Raw genomic sequence first — 14,613 nt, forward strand, 5'->3', positions numbered from 1 at the left:
GGCATATAGATCAATGGAACAGAACAGAGAACCCAGAAATCGACCCAAGCCATTATACTATATTAATATTTGACAAAGGAGGCAAGAGCATACAATGAAGTCAAGAGAGTCTCTTCAATAAATGGTGTTGGGAAAATTGACAGACACATGCAAAAAAATGAAACTAGACCACCAACTTACATCACACACAAGAATAAACTCAAAGTGGATGAAAGACTTAAATGTAAGTTGTGAAACCACAAAAATCCTAGAAGAAACCACAGGCAGCAAAATCTCAGACATCTCCCATAGCAATATGTTTACAGATACATCGCCTAAGGCAAAGGAAACTAAGGAGAAAATAAACAAATGAGACTACATCAAAATAAAAAGCTTCTACACAGCAAAAGAAACCATTAACCAAACGAAAAGAAAGCCCACTGTATGGGAGAACATATTTGACAATGATACATCTGATAAAGGGTTACTATCCAAAATATATAAGGAACTCATACAACTTAACAAAAGGAAGACAAACAGCCCAATTTAAAAATGCACAAAGGACCTAAATAGACACTTCTCCAAAGAGGATATACATATGGCCAAGAGACATATGAAAAAATGCTCAAAGTCACTGATCATCAGAGAGATTCAAATTAAAATGTCAATGAGGTATCACCTTACACCTGTCAGAATGGCTACCATCAACAAATGACAAGTGCAGATGAGGGTGTGGAGAAAAGGGAACACTAGTGCACTGCTGGTGGGAATGCAGACTGGTGCAACTATTATGGAAAACAGTATAGAGTTTCCTCAAAAAATTAAATACGGAACTGACCCAGTGATCCCACTTCAAGAAACCAGAAACAGCAATCAGAAAGAATGTATGCATCCCTATGTTCATAGCAGCACAATTTACAATAGCTAAGATCTGGAATCAGCCCAAGTGCCCATCAGTAGTAGATAAAAAAGCTGTGGTACATTTACATCATGGAATGCTATGCAGCAGTAAAAAAGTAGAAGCTCTTACCCTTTGAGAAAGCATGGAGGGACATGTAGAGTATCATGCTGAGTGAAATAAGTCAGTCAGAGAAAGGCAAGTGTCACATGATCACACTCATATGTGGGATCTAAGTAGCAAAATAAGCTGATGAATGGAGTAGATCCAGAGACAATGGAAGCATGGAACTGAGTGTGAAATCTCAAAGGGAAGGTGAGGGAGGGTGACTGGTGGGAGCTAATCAACCAAAGACCTTATATGCATATATGCATAACCCATGGACATAGACAATAGGATGGTGAAGGCCTGGGGTGGGGGGCAGGGTCAGGCTGGAAGGAGTCAATAGGGGGGGAAAGGAGGACATATGTAATACTTTCAACAATAATTATTTTTTTAAATATATTTTATTGATTTTTTACAGAGAGGAAGGGAGAGGGATAGAGAGTTAGAAACATCGATGAGAGAGAAGCATCCATCAGCTGCCTCCTGCACACCCCCTACTGGGGATGTGCCTGCAACCAAGGTACATGCCCTTGACCGGAATTGAACCCGGGACCCTTCAGTCCGCAGGCCGACGCTCTATCCAGTGAGCCAAATCGGTTAGGGCAATAATTATTTTTAAAAAGTAAAATAAAATAAAAAAATAAAGAGGCGAGAGAAAAAATGAAAAAAGAGAATAAAATTTTGAAATTATTATTCTCAGTTCATTCAGTCCCATATAAACAGTTCTTGATTATTTGCCAGTATTTCCATAAATCCAGTCATTTCTTAGAGTTCTATTAATCTGCATCCAGTTCAAAGATATGATCTGGATATTTATCTTCAGAAACATGTAATTTATAATAAGTCAGAGTCCTTTCTCTGAATCTTTAAGATGAAAAATATTTGCAAAAGCATTAAAATAAAACAAGGTCTGTATAAATGACAAAACTTAAAATGATATAATTATAGATCTGATTATAATGCAATTAACAAAACATTTTGCTCTTCTAAAATGTAATATTCCAAGATAACAATTAGAATTACAATGTAAATATATCATACCTTTGTAGACTCTTGGAGATTTTCACATATTATCTGGAACATCCACTTTAATGATAAAAATATATGTATACGAATAGAACATAATTATTACTTCTTTATTTGACAAAACTTCCCCTGTAACTTCAGGATATCAAAAAGGCCTACTTAGCTTAAAAGTTGTTTTTTATTAGAAGAGAGAGAAAACAAATCTTACATATTCAGGGTGTCCTTAACCCAAAGCCATTGCCAGGATAAGAAAATGTTTCCTTATGTCATCATAGTCAGCTAGATATTGAGGGAAAGAATGCAAAGGGAATGGAACACTGAGCCTGTTTGCTTCACTAGGAAGCTACAGATTCACACTCCCCCCAGGGAACCACCAGTCCATTCTGCACAGATCACTGGGGGAAGGGATAGAACAAAAGAGGGGATGGTTAAGCACATGCACAATAAAGTAAAAATGGTGCAGGGGTAGGTGTTGGCCCATAGTCTAACCTGGGTAAAAGATCATTGTCCAGGGCAGGGGTGGGGAACGTCTGACCTATGGGCCAAATAAGGCCCATGAAATCATTTGGTTTGGCCCTGCCAAGGCATTAGGGGTGAGTTAATTAAATGTTTGACCAAATATAGCAGGCTAATTTTTTTTTGAAGAAAAAGGATATATTTTTTTAATGGCTATGGCTTTATCACATGAAGCAGGCACCCTCTTGTTTAAAGGCACAGAGTCCTCTCTTCTGCCCCACCTCACTGGGTCTCTTGAATCTAGTGTTGAGTTCCACCATGGACATCGCTGCAAGGCAGCGGAGGCAGTCCTGGGGTTTGGAAGCGCTGCAGCAGCCAGGTAGGGGGAGGCGGGGGGGAGGGGGAGTAGGGCTCAGCGTGGCTCTTCTGCAAGCATCAGATACCCAGGGCCAAGGTCCACACTAGTGTCTGCAGCTACAAGGGTGTAGGAGGCAGCTGAGATGGTCCCTGAGAGTAGACAAACCAAGCCCCTCCAAGCCCCCTAAGCAGGCCCCAGGCCCTGCCAGAACTGGTCAGTGTCCAGAATCCCTGGGCAGTGTGAAGTCCCTGAAGCTGTAGAAGGAGATGTCTCAATGATCCACCAGGGCAAATATGAGAGGCACAGCCCCTCTCTGGTAGACAACGGCTTGAGGGTGCAGAGGTCTGGGACTGTCTCATCAAATCCACTGATGCACATCCAGGCGTAGGGCTTGCCAGGGTTATTCTTTCGGAACGTGGCCACAGTGTCAGCCTAGTAAATATCAAAGCTGATCTCCAAACCTCCGGACTTCTCCGGCAGCTGGGCACCTCCATCAGCGAGGTGTGTTTATCTGCAGCACAGAGATAGATTGAAGGACTGCGGTTGGGGAGTCTGCCTGGCTGGGACTCAGCAAAGGAGTGACAGGCTGGCCCCCCAGGTGTTGGGGGTGGCTCTGGGGCTCTTCAGCAGTTGTTTGTACCCCTGCCAGCTGGAGCAGCGCTGCACCTAGGGATCCAAGTTCACATCCTCCTGTTCGCGTCTGGAGAGCTTGTCCTTCAGCTGGCACCAGGGCTCAGCGTCTGTCTCCCGCCCTGCGACCTTGGCCTGGAGCAGCTCTGGGGCTGGGTAAACAGGAGGGTGTGGTGACTGTCTGCAGCCATATTGGGGAAGGAGATCTGCTCACCCCATTCTCCACTTTGCCACTTTCCTGGTTGCATCCCACCACCTCCCTGGCCAGGCCAGGGCAGGGCTCCAGGGAACCCAAAGGCTGAAAGAGGCCCGCCTGGCCCTCTACAGGGCTGGACTCCTGGGGTTTCAGCTGTTGTGGTTGTGGGGAGGTGGGATATAGGTTGCCAGGCTCTGGGGTGTCCCATCCACACTCCCTGTAGGGGGTTCTCCAGGGTCTTGGGCTTCTTATTAATGGACCGAGAGCTGGAGCTCCTCCTCTTCCTTTTGCCATTCCCATCCTCCAAGCGCTGGGCATTGCTGTCCCAGTTTAGCTGCCTCTGGTAAGGGGACAGGATAGAGCTTGTTTGGAACCGTGGAACCACAGAGCCCAATCTCTTCAGGTGGCTGAAGACCTGATACTGCAGACAAGTCAGCGTCCTCAGTCAGCAGTAATGGGTAGGCTTCCCACTCCAGCAAATACAACGCCTCTTTAGGGTGCAACCACTGCCGGCCCTGCTCTGCAAAGCCATGGTCTGCTAGCATTGACCGGCAGGAGTCTTCAACTCCACGAACCCCTTTTTTGGTCCATTCGGCGGCCACCAAACTGCCCAGGCGCTCCACGTGCTCCTCCTCCGCCAGCAGCTGCCAGAGCTCCCTGGGTTTCAGGCGTAGCCGCTAGGCCTGGGCTGCAGAGCCATAGGAGAGGAAGTCCTTGGGGCCAGGCGAGCGCTGGGACAGCTTCTGGGGCCACCTGTTGGGCAGCTGGAAGTTCCCCTGCACTGAGCAGGCACCCCGCAGGAACCTCAATAGTTGTGGTCTCTGGTTCAGGCTCTATCGGGCGGCCAGCAGGCTAATTTTTAAGTTGATCATTTTGTATGGCCCACAAATGATGTTATAAATATCAAAATGGCCCTTGGCTGAAAAAAGGTTCCCCACCCCCTGGTCTAGAGGTTGGATCCCATCAGAAACCCACAAAAGATTGGAAAGCTGATTAGTTACTTTGAATAAGCTTCTGGTTTCTCCCAAGCTGGAGAATACATAATTTCAAGTAAACAAACTCTCTCTCTCTCTCTCTCTCTCTCTCTCTCTCTCTCTCTCGGTGAGTCATGCTCGCCTGTGTGTTCACATATTCTCTCTCTATAGCCCTGTGGTGCTAGCAGCCACCTGCCCAACAGCTATACAGGCTCCAGGCAGGAGCCTGGATAGTGCAGCACAGTAATGGATTGTAGCTGGGAACACAAGCTGGGCTCGCCAAATATTGGACTGAACTAAACTTTAATATGGCACATGATCTCTGGACACTGACTCTATTCTGGCCCTGATTTTCCTTGGCAAGACTGATGGAGTTGGAATATTGGAAGGGCAACCTTTTGGTTTTGTATCACAAATAAATATTATCAGCAGACCTCAATGATTCTCTCTCATTATTGATGTTTCTATCTCTTTCTACCTCTTCCTTCCTCTCTGAAATCAATAAAAAAATATATTTTTAAAAAACAAAACATACTTGACCCAAAGATCATATATTTTTATAAAACAATATTAAATTATTCACTTACTCAAAGTGACAATCTAAAATATTAAACAAACATGAGTTAGCAAAATTTTAGTTCTTAGGACTGAGAGGATTATTTTCTTAGGTAATCAGGGAATTGATTAAGACAATATGACAGAAATATTTTAATAAAATAGAACCTTTGTTTTGTAGGTAAAAAAAGAATTTTATATTTGGAGCAGAAGAATAATTCAGAAGAAAAATTTTGTCCCTCTAAAAGAACCAAACTCTGATTTTGCATCAGCTTACATTTGATATTTAAATTCATTTACTTAATTAAATTTATTCCAATTTTATTTAAATTACCCATATATAAAATTTCTTCTCAAGATTTCTCTTCATAAACCTACAACTGTTTTCATCCCTTATAGTTTTCCTCTCTTAAATCATGCAAAATACATCAGCTTTAGAACAACCTACTTTCTTTAAGTTTCCTCAAAAAAATTTATTTCCATACCTTATACATTCCATTACCAAAAAACATAATTTCTTTCCAACTAAATTGGAATTTTAACCTTTACAAACCTTATTGTCTAGTGACAACTAAAAAGTAAATAATTAACATTCTTTGGGTTGGCAAATTTATGAATAAATTTCATTACTTCTAAAAACAGACTTTTTATTGACAAATATATTCACAATTTTATAAACATATTTAATAAAATAAAAGATATATCATTAACTGACCCAAATTTATTTTCTACGTTCTCTATAATAAGAAGTCAAAAGTAGCCCTAGCTGGTTTGGCTCAATGGATAGAGCATTGGCCTGTGGAATGAAGAATCCGGGTTCGATTCCAGTCAAGGACACATGCCCGGGTTGTCAGCTTGATCCCCAGAAGGGGGCATGCAGGAGGCAGCCAATCAATGATTCTCTCTCATCATTGATGTTTCAATCTCTCTCTCCCTTCCTCTCTTTGAAATCAATATATTTAAAAAAAAAATAAGCCAAAAGTAGGTACACTTAGATCATTTAACTTAAGAACACTATAAAGATTCGAGTTACCAGCAGATTTTAGAAAACTATGTTTAGGAGATATATATATACATATATATATATATATATATATATATATATATATACATATATATATATATATGTATATGTATATGTATATGTATATGTATATGTATATGTATATGTATATGTATATGTATATGTATATATATCATATATATGATAGATATGATATATATGATATATACATATATATCAAAATTATTACTAAAAGGTTTTATCAAAGCCCTTTATTTTAGTTTTACTTAGTTATTAATTCTTAGTAACACTAAGAGATTTCAAAGTCAATTATTACCCAAGCTATTTTTTTACCAAATTTTGTAACAGAGATAATGTGAACTTATTTTGTAACTGCTGGTAAAACAAACATATATAATTAATCTTAATGACTCTAAAAGACATCAACAAAACTTAAACCTGCATTGGAAGCAAATATTTTCATAGATTACAAGACCCTGAAAAAATATTGGGGATAGTTTCAATTTCTTAATTTATATTAACATTTAATTCATTTAAGCCAATAAAATATTATAAATTAATAGTAATACCATCTAGAGGCAGAAAATACACACACACACACACACACACACAAACACACACACACACACATATATCACAAATAGATCAAAACATAAAACAAAATCACTGGTAATTGTAGAGAAGACACAATATTTTTAAAAAATATATATTTTTATTGATTTCAGAGAGCAAGGGAGAGGGAGAGAGAAATAGAAACATAAATGATGAGAGAGAATCATTGATCGGCTCCCTCCTGCACACCCCACACTGGGGATCGAGCCCACAACCTGGGCATGTGCTCCGACCTGGAATCAAATCTTGACCTCCTGGTTCATAAGTTGACACTCGATCACTGAGCCACACCGGCTGGGCAAAACACAAGATTTTTCATTTGCCCTTCACAACTTTTAAGGATGAGAGGAAGTGTCAGGCATGGGAGACATTAACCACTTGTGTTTTTTTAAAAGTGGCAGTTTTTTTTCTTCAGTCAACTCAGTCTCACACTGGAGCAGGCTCAGCTTACATTTCTGATTACCTGGCAGGAAGACCTCTTGAGACTTTCAAAATATTCCTATTAGACTTTGAAAAATCAGCTTCCAATTTGTCAAATTTTTGATCAGTTAATAAATCCTTGAAAAGATTTTTAAATATACCAATTCTCATAAATCTTATATCTTATTAACTTTTTATTTTATATATATTTTATTAATTTGTTACAGAGAGGAAGGAAGAGGGATAGAGTTATAAACATCGATGAGAGAGAAACATCAATCAGCCGCCTCCTAAACACCTCCCACTGGGGATGTTCCCGCAACCAAGGTACATGCCCTTGACCAGAATCGAACCTGGGACCTTTCAGTCCGCAGGCCGATGCTCTATCCACTGAGACAAACCGGTTAGGGCAATCTTTTAAAATTCATACCTTGTTAGGAAATGTACTGGTTATCCCTTCTGCCTTTTCTTAAAATTATCTGGTTAATTAACCCAATTAATATCTGTAAGACCCAAAAATCTAAATCACAAACTTAAAAGTCTTAAGACTACCTATAGTTCTGGGTATCTATTTTTTTTTTAAGTGCAGGACTATTTGTACTTCCAATGTTTATATTTTTCACAATATCTGCAAATGCCTAAAGGTAAGCAGGATGTTGATTTTTGTTCTAATTTCTGTCCTTCCATCTTATTAAAGGTGTCTTTTTAAACTATATATATTTTTATTGATTTTAGAGAGAAAGGGAGAGGGAGTGAGAGAGATAGAAACATCGATGATGAGAGAGAATCATTGATCAGATGCCTCCTGCACACCCCACACCAGAGATCAAGACTGCAACCCAGGCACGTGCCCTGACGAGGAATCTAACCGTGACCTCTGGTTCATAGGTAGACGTTCAACCACTGAACCACGCTGGCCTGGCTTATTAAAGGTGTCTTAATGGCTGGTTATAAAAACAATATGAGAGCTCTCTAAAGTTTTTCATTTTAGAAATTTTGTTCAATTCAAAACAGCCACTGTCTGGCCAGTGACAGTAGGATTTTGTAGCTTCTTAATCAATACACCTTTACAACTTAATTAAAGAAGCAAAACGTTTCCACAAAGACAATGCAAAAGATGCATCCCTCATAGATCCAAAAGTTCACTTCCAGAAACATCAGAGAAAGCATAGACCTTCCTTACACAGATGACTAGGACGTTATAGGTACATACTGTGTCTCTCGTCTACCACAAAATGTGAAATGACTCCAGCCACAATGACGCTAATTTGCGGCACTGGGCAGGCGTTAATGTAATGGGATTTTTTTAGCACTAACAAGTAAGGAAGGTTTAGATGACAAAGGCCCCTATGGTCTGGGTCCCCTTATGACAGACTCCCCTGGGAGCCAGACAAAGAGACACTTGAAACTTCCCTCTATTTGACTGGCCACCAGGTGCACCCCAGTAACACACCTTCCAGAAGGTGGAGACCAGAGAAAATATTTTCACTGGTCACAAGCCCAGCTCTTAAGAATACAGAACAAAACTGAAGGGAAAATCTCATCTGTTTTTTTTGTTTTGTTTTGTTTTTTAAATGTTTTTGAACTTATTCAGGTGGCATTGGCTAATAAAATTATATAGATTTCAGCTCTGCAATTCTATAATACATCATCTGTGTATTATATTGTGGGTTCACAACCCCAAGTCAAGTTTCCTTCTATCACCATTTATCCCCCATTTACCCTCTTCTACCTCCTCTCACCCTCCTTGCCTCTGGATATCCCCATACTGTTGTCTGTGTCTATGATTTTTTTTTTAAATATTTTTATTGATTTCAGAGAAAAGGGGAGAGGGAGAAAGAGACAGAAACATCAATGATGAGAGAGAATCGTTGATCAGCTGCCTCCTGCAGGCCCCACACTGGGGATCAAGCCCACAATCCGGGCATGTGCCCTGACCAGGAATCGAACCATGACCTCCTGGTTCATAAATCAATGCTCAACCACTGAGCCACACTGGCTGGTCTATGAGTATTTTTTTCTTTTTGCTTAATCCCTTCACCTTTTTTACCCAGCCACCCACCCAACCTCCCCACTGACAGCTGTAGATGTGTGAGGCAACATTGGGTATATAAGACATTTTTGGCAAAAGGAGAAAGGGGTAATATATTTCAGAGAGAGAACGGGTGATATTTAGGTAGCTGAGGAAGAGGGGAACCCGCAGGGCAGACAAATCCTTGCTAGGATATTCAGAAACAGCAGGACACAGGATATCTAGCTAACAGGCACCTTCCTGAAGCCCTCTTGTTTACCATATTTAGTGCAAAATAGGCTAAGGGGAAATGCTAAACTCTATCCTGAAGCAGGTTTCTCTGAATCTCTTGGGCAGAAAAGGGGGGGGGGGGCATGTCAAAGATTCTTTCTGACTCTTGTTTCTTAATAAACTGCTTAAAATTAATATTCCAGACCAGCCAGCATGGCTCAGTGATTGAGTGTTGACCTATGAACCATGAGGTAACGGTTCGGTTCCCAGTCAGGGCACATGCTCTGGTTATATGCCAGATCCCCAGTGTGGGGCTTGCAGGAGGCAGCCGATCAATGATTCTCTCTCATCATTGATGTTTCTCTCTCTCTCTCTCTCTCTCTCTCTCTCCCTTCCTCTCTGAAATCAATAATAATTTATTGTAAAAAATTAATATTCTGCTCTAGGTCGTTTGGTTCAGAGGATAGAGCATCGGCCTGCACACTGAAAGGTCCCTGGTTCGATTCTGGTCAAGGGCATGTAACTCAGTTGCAGGCTCCTCCCCAGCCCAGGCCCTGGCCGGGGCTTGTGCGGGAGGCAACAAATAAATGTGTTTCTCTCACATCAATGTTTCTCTCTGTCTTTCCCTCTCTTTTCCACTCTCTCTAAAAATCAATGGAAAAATATCCTCAGGTGAGGATAAAAACATAAATTAATAATCTGCAAAGCAGCTTCAGGGTGGCAAAATTTTGGTCCCTCCTCTAGCAAAAATCTTTGCAGTCAATGTCATCCAAATCAATGTGTAGCTAAAGCTAGAGGTACTATCCCTACCCCAGAATTTATTGTTTTCATATTTTGCAATTTTTTTTATTGGCTCATTGTTGTTGTTTGTTCCCCTCAGAGGCCTACAATTCAATTTCGGGGACTTGGGTGACTAACATGTCTGTCACACAGCTGACAGAAGTCCAAAGTGAGACTACTGCCACCTTCACAGGTGAAAGGTGACTTTTAAATGTCATGATTTTACTGTGGTTTATGCATAATATCAAATAAAGATTATTTAAAACTTGAAAAATATCATGAAAGAATCTTGAGACTTGGGATCCCAATTTCTGTTGTCACCTAAGTCAAATTACCACGCACCAAAACAATCGTGCTATGTGCTACTATATGCTGCATTAATTTAGTTGCAAATTAAATTTGATCCTCTAATTTATACCTTCTTAGCTAATGATGTTGCAAAGTTACCTTCACTGAACTTCAGTTTCCTGTCCTCCATTTTAATGTGTTTTTTTATGAAGAATTATTGAGACATTACATTTGAATATACTTGCTAGTATATGTGTATCTAATTTCCATAGATGTTTGCTTATATAATGGGCTTAGAGATAAAGAGGCTGCCAAAGTTACGGGGTGCAGGGAATAAATATTGTACTTTGTATAAAACACCAGGATAGGAAACTTCCCAACCCTCTTATAGTGAAAACATCCAAAACTCCCCAATTCTCCCCAGAACACAGCTTGCGACCAGTGTAGTAAGTTCCTTCTCATATACCCATCTCTGAACTCATTGTCCACTAGAGAAATATGTATTAAGTGCTCCATAAGGCTAACAACAAATGTAAAAAATCTAAACTTCTCTTTATTACTGAAGATACTGAAGTCAAGACAAATTAAGGTAGTGGAAGTTCATTGATGTTAATCACAGGATGGTTAAGATACAATCTATTGTAAATTTCTTGAGTTATGTTTTTGGCTCACAGGGTAAAAGGAGGAATGCTAAAGGTTGCAGTTGGAATAACAGAACTCACTAAATTTTGTGGGGCCTGCAATTTAGCAATTAGGTTCCTTTATATGTTTTTTGTCCATCTGTGGTCTTTTAAGGAATGACTGCCAGAAGATGTCTTTTTTAAAAGTATAGTTTGGCATTTGCCACAGCTCTATGGCTTTAAATACTGTGCATAATTAGGACGCACTTATAATTTTGCATAAAGGTCTACATAGAACTGTCTTATAGAAATTCCATTATGAAATGAAAATAATTGGTGTTGAAAAATTAAATTTGAAATTTTGCATGCTTAAGTGATATAATTGTTAGCTTTGCCCACCATCTCATGGCAAGTTTGTTGTGATATTTATTGCTCTCTCCCATATACTAATAGACCAATATTTACATGAATTAAACTGGTAACATTACTTTCATTTTCCTGGACCTATGCCACCAGCTTGGTTTTCACCCAATATCATAATTTTACTTTTCAAATGAGTTATTTGACTCCATATTCTCTCTCTTTCTCTCTCTACCCATCTATCTCTATATCTACTCATCCATCTGTCCATTTATATTGATCAAGTCAAAGGTTTCTCTTAAGAGGAATTTACTCTTCCAAACGGCAAATTGCCTAAGCAGTCTGGTGCCTTACTCAATCTAAACTACAGGGGGATGGTTGCCTCCCTCAGGGGGCAAACAGAGGAACAGAAACACCGGAGGTGATATGCGTGTAAGGGGATTGTAACAGGGACCTGATGGTATGTGATTGCAGGATCCGCATAAGCAGCCTTCATGAGGCTTCTGTCTTTGCTTCAGGTGCTGGAGCCTGAGGTCAGCATAGCATTCAGGGAGAAGAGAGGGATGAGAAGTGGGGAAGCAGAGAAAGACTGGAATCTGTAAGGAACAGATGGAACCTGAGAGGACAGTCTGGAAACCATGCTGACCTTTTGCAGCCTCCAAACCTCCAACCATGGGGACTGGAGTGCTGGGCAGAAGGGGGGGACTCTTTTGTATGGAGCTGCTGAAGATGAAAGACCTCAGGGGGAGCTGCTGTAGCTGTGGGCCTGGCTCTTGCCTCAGATGAATACCAGATGAGTACCAATGTGCCTCTGTCCCTTCTTTCTGAGCATAAATCAAAGAGGGATACTACTTGCCTTCCAAATCTCACTCCAAGTGCTTCTTTTTGCACAAAGAATCTCAGAGCCAAGCAGGGAACTCTGAAGGAGGTTTCAGTTCAGAGTACAAACCCCCAACCCCCCCGTGACTGACGTGCATCTAAAAAGCAGGTGAATAAAGAACTGGGTAGTAATCCACTCTTGCCACTGTTCTTGCTGCCACCCAGTGTCACTGCAAATTCCAAGTGTTTTTTTTTTTTCTTTTTTTTTAAATTTGTGTATCCTGTTCCTAGTTTACACCCCTACTCAATTGTGCAGGATAGCCCCAAATTTGGGATCCTAGTTTATAACTATTTTCCTTTTTTAAAAAATAAATATATATTTTTATTGATTTTAGAGAGGAAGGGAGAGGGAGAGATAGAAACATCAATGATGAGAGAGAATCATTGATTGGCTGCCTCCTGCACGCCCCTCACTGGGGATCGAGCCTGCAACCTAGGCATGTGCCCTTGACCAGAATCGAACCTGGGACCCTTCAGTCCGTAGGCCAACGCTCTTATCTACTGAGCCAAACCAGCCAGGGCAACTCTGTTTTCCTTATGTCTTGTTTTAAACCACAGTGTTAGTTTAGATTCATTGTATTTTTTTATAATTTTAATAAAAACTTTATTGTTGAAAGTATTACATATGTCCCCTTTTCTCCCCCATTGACCCATTCTAGCCTGCCCCTATCCCTTGCCCCAGGCCTTACCACCATATTTTCAGTGTCCATGGGTTATGCATATATGCATACAAGTTCTTTGATTGATCTCTTCCCACCCACATACCCACCCCCACATTTAAGGTCCTTTGCTGACAAAACACTTGGGAGGAGTTACCCATGGGCCCCAGATAACTAGGAAGTTGTCCCTAACTTTGAATCTCAGTGAAGAGAAATTGTGGTCAATAATTTTCCATTTTAAAGTGTTATCTCATTATATAAATTTCTCCAACATCTCTACCAAGGGGCCAGAGATAATAGGCATTTTAAGGAGCATTATTGAAGAAAAGCCTTTGTTAGGCCACAGGATGTTTTATCACATCCTTCTGTACCAACAATCATCTGAAAAGAAGGGTGTTATCCTTCACAGGGGTGTTGGGGCAAAGGAGACCTCTGCATCTCTCACACAAATAATGTTTACAAAACAAAAACATTATGACTGAACTGTAGCTGGACATCGTATGCCCACATTTACATTAAAGAAGGCTTAAAACAGAACATTTTTAAAAGCAATTTAGCCTCTTGAAAAGAGTCAAAGAGAATTTTGAGCCAACCACAGATGTCTAATGAGAAATTTATTCCAAAGATATCACACAGTTATCTGTCAGTATAAACACAACTCTTTATTGAAACATGAATTTATTCTTAAAATTAGTTGCAAATACATATTTTCAAACATTAGGAATTCTTATATTATTGTCTGGTATCTTGAAGGAGATGGTTGTCCCAAGAGAACTTCTTGGAAGGTAATCCTTTGGAAGTTCTCAGCCATGAAAATGCATGAGAATTCAAAGTACAGAGTAAACAACATCTTCTAATTAAATTTCATCTCTACCAGCCCCTCTACTCAACTCAATCAATATTAACATGTGCGTTCACAAAATGGGAACAACACAAAGTTATTACATTTAGACAGACAACATATCTTGGTAGGAATTTATCTAACCACCTTTTCTTTCATTTTCTTTTTTCTCTCTCACCCTTTGTCACTCTGTGTGGGTGGGAGTCTGTGTGTGTTTGCACAAGTGCATATGCCTCTATGTACGCAGTTTCTACTTACTTTTAAACAATAAACAAATTTCTAGAATTCTTAGCTCAGCTGAGGACCTTAATATTACCTACTAAAGATGAAAACAACATGTAAGTTTCCAAAGTGTCAGAAATGAGAATATAGATTCCATGAGGCCATTAGAATTTCCTCCTGAGTTAGGAACCTTTAGAGGTCAAACATAAGAGAACAAAAGAAAAAGGGCATGAATAAACTGCTTACACATTCACATAGGAATGAGAAGCAAAGAAACCAAGTGAGGAAAAAGGAACGAGGAAAGAAACACGTCATAAAGGAAGAAAGGATACTACAGGCAAGAGATGAAAGGACGTTTTCATGGTGGAAAATAGAAGGCAAACGGCAAATATAACAGGTAAAGTGAATTGCAAACTTGAAAGTCCTCCCGAGGTGACGTCTAGCTGGAGCAGGAATCGGGCATTCAGGATGGCGGCTCCGCTGACAGTT

At 40.2% G+C, this 14,613-nt stretch overlaps 1 pseudogene; it reads right to left on the reverse strand.

The window, feature by feature from the left end:
• Positions 1 to 3,036: 3,036 nt before the first annotated feature.
• Positions 3,037 to 10,733, reverse strand: LOC118653601 (annotated as a pseudogene).
• Between the last annotated feature and the right edge of the window lie 3,880 nt (positions 10,734 to 14,613).

The sequence above is a fragment of the Myotis myotis genome, unplaced genomic scaffold (assembly GCF_014108235.1).
Source record: "Myotis myotis isolate mMyoMyo1 unplaced genomic scaffold, mMyoMyo1.p scaffold_m19_p_4, whole genome shotgun sequence".
Taxonomy (NCBI): Eukaryota; Metazoa; Chordata; class Mammalia; order Chiroptera; family Vespertilionidae; genus Myotis; species Myotis myotis.